General features: G+C 42.1%; 1 pseudogene; it reads left to right on the top strand.

The window, feature by feature from the left end:
- The first annotated feature begins 998 nt into the window (after positions 1 to 998).
- On the top strand, positions 999 to 3,867 carry LOC147024385 (uncharacterized; annotated as a pseudogene).
- The last annotated feature ends 899 nt before the right edge of the window (positions 3,868 to 4,766 follow it).

The raw sequence follows: 4,766 nt of genomic DNA on the forward strand, positions 1-4,766 counted from the left end.
GAAATACCACCTTAGTTGACCTTGGGCCAATGTTGACCTTTTGGTCCATGTTGATATCAAAAAATAATCGGCTGGTTGAATTCAGTGAACTGAAATATATATCGTCTTCAAATTTCAAGTCAATCAGATGAAAATTGTGGATTTTAGAAATACCACGTTAGTTGTTCACCTTGGGCCTATGTTGTTGTTAAAAATAATTGGCTGGTTGAATTCACTGACCTGAAATATATAGTGTAGGCTCTAGGTGGGAGTTTGTGACCATCGCAAAAGTACAAACTCACCCATGATTTTATTGTTGTACATACCAAGATCTTTCAAAACAATTTGGGTGACAAGCCCAAATCTGAATAGATTTTGCTCCAGAGGGTGCTTTTCAAAATGGCCGTCATAAGTATTACTTTTGACCATATCTTGGTCTGTGAGACTCATAGAGACATGATATTGGTGCCTAAACCTATGTTTTCAGGGTCAAGGAACTCAATAAGACCAATAACAATTACATTGGCTCCTTCGTTTGCGGCAGCCATCTTGAATTTCAAAATGGCCGCCATTCAAAAGTCGCAGTTGTCCATATATCAGTCATCAAAACACATAGACGCTTAATGTTGGTGGCTATACTCATGCATTTAAGCCCAAGGAATCCAATTATAAGAGTATAATAATACAGTGGTATAATAACACAGTGGTTCACTGAGACCAGCAAAAATCTTCTTGAGTATATTCAGGTTACCTATAAATCCAACGTGACGCCCATAACTATTATCACCAAAATCATGGGTGACTTTGTACTTTTGCGATGGCCACTAACTCCCCCTAGAGCCAGGAGTATATGGTGTCCATCACAAAATTGAAGATTTGCTGCTTTCTGTAATCATTACGTTTAAAGATCTTCATTTAACAAATCAACTCACTGTAATCCACTTCTCTTTTGTTTCAGATAAATTCTGCAGAGAAGCACTAATACAAGACCTAATACAAGCCCTGATCCACAATCAGTAATGGAATTTGTACAGCTTTCGGGGACAGGAGTTGGTGATTTTGACCGGACAAAGCGTGTAATTTGTCAAGAGCCAACGCAGGGAAAACTGATCAGCACAACCAACGGGTGTAAACGAATAACAGGAAGCGAGTGACATACGAAACGACTCTGTAACAAAACGCATAAAGTTGATGCCAGCCGAGAGTGACTTCTTCTGTTATGTTTCCAACCAGTGCTATAAGAAGTACACCAATGCGAATCTGCTCAGACGCATCCAGGAAGGAGGGAAATCATAGAAAGCATCGCTATCCTCAGAAGAATCTGGCAGTCCAGCTGGGGTTGCGACTCATACTCACTCCGCTGTACGTTCACCTCCAAATCCTACCGATGCATATAGTGTCAACTACTCGATGAACTGCATCATTTGTAACAAGAAGTCAAAAAACGGGACTTCACGAAATATCGTATATCTGAGTCAAACAGTGCTACTTCACTTTTACAAGCAGCAAATTTCTTCCAGGATGACATTTTCAGTCGAATGTGTGACCTCCAGGATGAGCATGCAGCTTTTGGAGCTGACTTGTATTATCACAAACAGTGCATGACATCATACATCCAAAAGTTTGAGAATGCTCAACGTTCAACTGGCGATACACCAGAGCTGAACCCCAAGCAGCGTGCATGGAGTGATATCGTTTCTCAGTTAGAAGAGGGACTGAAAAGTGGCAATGGCTATGAACGAAGTATAATCACAGACCGATTGAATAGACTTGTGGAGGACGAGCATAAATTTCGCAATAGAGATCTGAAGATATACTTTTTTAGACACTTTGGTAGTAGCATTGATATTACATATCGTGACCAGTTGCGAAATCTTTGATGGTTTATAGTGTGCCATGTAATAGAGCAGATGTTTTGGCAGAGCGTATTTGCTCCATTGATCCTGTACAGGTTTGTGCCAGTGTGCTACGGCAAAGTCTTCATAGTCATGATTTTAACCTGGATGACAAGTCTGAAGATGACGATGGTTCACGAGCGGTATTTGACGATGTAGATTGTTTCAGAAGTCAAGGATGAGACAATGTGATAATGTTTGACCAAGTTATAAAAATGATCAACATGATGTGGTACGAGTGACAGGTTATTCGCTGCAAAATGTAGAAAACCCGGTTTCGTTCAACAACTTTAAAAATTTGACCTTTGCGTAACCTTTAAAGGTCACAAAACAATGTTGTGGACATTAAAATAAGGAAACAGGATACGTGCTATAGGTTATTGGAGTTAGTTCGTCGAAGAAGGTCGAAAACCTGGTTCGATTCCCACAACTTTGAAAATTTGACCTTTGTGACCTTTAAAGGTCAAAGGTCAAGGATTATGACCTTTCGTGCAAAACTCGTCTGGAATATTCCAGTAACAATATAACATCATATAGGCTATATGGCATTTCACACTCATCGGATTATCCATACTTTGATGAAATCGGCTTAAAAACAAACTTGAAGGGGGTGCCACGGGCAAGGTGTTCGAGATAGAGCAAAATGGTTTCAAGACTTTAGGTGGAGAATGACCTCAAGATTATGCATAAAAAAATATTGTCATCCTAGCTCTCAATGTTTGGGCGGTCGTATGATTTTTGTCAAAATTCGAAATTTTCTACGTTCGTGACCTTGTGACCTTGACCTTGGGACGAAAATGAAAAATCGAGCTCCGTGGGGCTATGCAGGTGCCATTGGGCTTACCAAATACCGAAACCACTGCCAGATTCGACAAACCCCTCTGAGAAGATGGATTTTTATGTCAAAATCGCAATTTTCTAAGTTCGTGACCTTGTGACGAAAATGAAAAATCGAGCTCCGTGGGCTATGCAGGTGCCATTGGGCTAACCAAGTACTGAAACCCTGTCAGATTTGACAAACCCCCTAGGAGAAGATGCAAATTGAAATCAGCTACCCCCTAAAAACACGTGTTTTTTGGGCGGGGCTCCGCCCATAATGGGCGCACCATGCCCATTCTCAGGAAAACACAACTAGATCATGATATAAACCTCTGACCAAAATTTTGTCAGGATCAGATCAAAACCCACGGAGCTATGCTCGGGACAGACAGATAGACAGACAGACAGACAGAGACAGACAGACATGCAGACAGACAGACATATGGACAGACAGACACACACACACACACAACAATAACGAATATAGTGGTCACTTATTTTTTTTGTGAAAATATTTTTTGTGAACCAATAGCTTCTGTGATGCTCAACATCTGAAACATGCATGCTCCAGTATGAGAATGCCGGAACCGATACTTAGATTTTTAGGATATTTATACAATTTCAACCCCGAGACATACCCCAAGGCAGCTGAAGCTGTAATGACGGAAACAGATCCTAGAGCAGAAGATGTAGATGATGAAGAGTTAGATGACGATGCATGTGAAACAAAGAATAGTGAGGGCAGAATTACAGTGATTCCAAACAGACTGCTGATGGTTGCCTCTCTGCTCAACGTTGCAGGAAGATCCAAGCTCTGTTTCAGACTATGTATTATGTACATCATTGTGGCAGAAGGAGAATGCCAATGCATGGAATGAATGCTGAATCAGCTCACAGTCTCGGGCATGGAGGGAAAATCATCATCAATATCTTGAATCGTCAAGGGCTTGCGCTAAACTACGGAGAACTGCAACGATATCAATATGACATTGCAACCTACACTGCACAGCACAATAGGCAGGATGTTGCACTACCAGCTCATTTTGATCCTGGAGAATTCACATCAGCAGCCATTGACGACTGGGATCATGAAGGTGCTAATGTGTCTGAGCATGACACAGTCTGCATTCTTTTCCAGGACAAACCCAGTTCCCAGAGATTTAAGGATACATGATAACTCAATCAAATGAACTACTGTATTATTATACTCTTATCATTGGATTCGTTGGGCTTAAATGCATGAGTATAACCACCAACATCAAGCGTCTATGTGTTTTGATGACTGATATATGGACAACTGCGATTTTGAATGGTGGCCATTTTGAAATTCAAGATGGCTGCCACAAACGAAGGAGCCAATGTAATTTTAATTGGTCTTATTGAGTTCCTTGACCCTGAAAACATAGTGTTACGGTGCCGGGGTCATCGGCCGCCAACCGACTGCTCTGACGGAGCCGCAAGTCGAGTCGGCCCGACCAATCGCCCGGAATATAGATTGCCGCCCGGATAAGTCCGAGTCGACAGGTCCTTGTACAAGAACCGGAATACGCCAATGGGCAGATCACGTGGGGTAGGGTCGATTGCCACTCTTCAATGTACCTAAATACCTACGTGATCCAACAACCGGGGTATTCCACCCTCGACGGAACTCGTACAGAACAAACCACTGAGGCGAGCCTGTCCCGTGCGCGATTCCGAGCGGCTTAATCACCAACAACCGTCGGTACAAATGTCCCCTTTTTACGGAAAAACAAACAGCTTTCTAACTACCAACACACGAAATGCTCAGTCAATGAAAGAATCGACACGACGAGCTGAAAACATTTAACAATTGGGGTATTTATTAATAATAATGGGGCACTAGGGAAGCACGTAAGAGCAGAACTATTCCGACTATATGAAATGCAATGCAAAGATTTACAGCACACAAAGCACTTAACAATTTCCTACTGATTAGATGGGCCCACGGACACATGTTCGCACTAACACACACCCAAGAAATGGTGGCTGAGACCTTTACTAACGAGCTCCAGCTCGGAGGACAGGTGAGCTGAAACCCAGAGCCTATCTTGA

This window comes from Eptatretus burgeri, chromosome 6 (genome assembly GCF_056783735.1).
Source record: "Eptatretus burgeri isolate ZD-2024b chromosome 6, Ebu_testis_v1, whole genome shotgun sequence".
Classification (NCBI taxonomy): domain Eukaryota; kingdom Metazoa; phylum Chordata; class Myxini; order Myxiniformes; family Myxinidae; genus Eptatretus; species Eptatretus burgeri.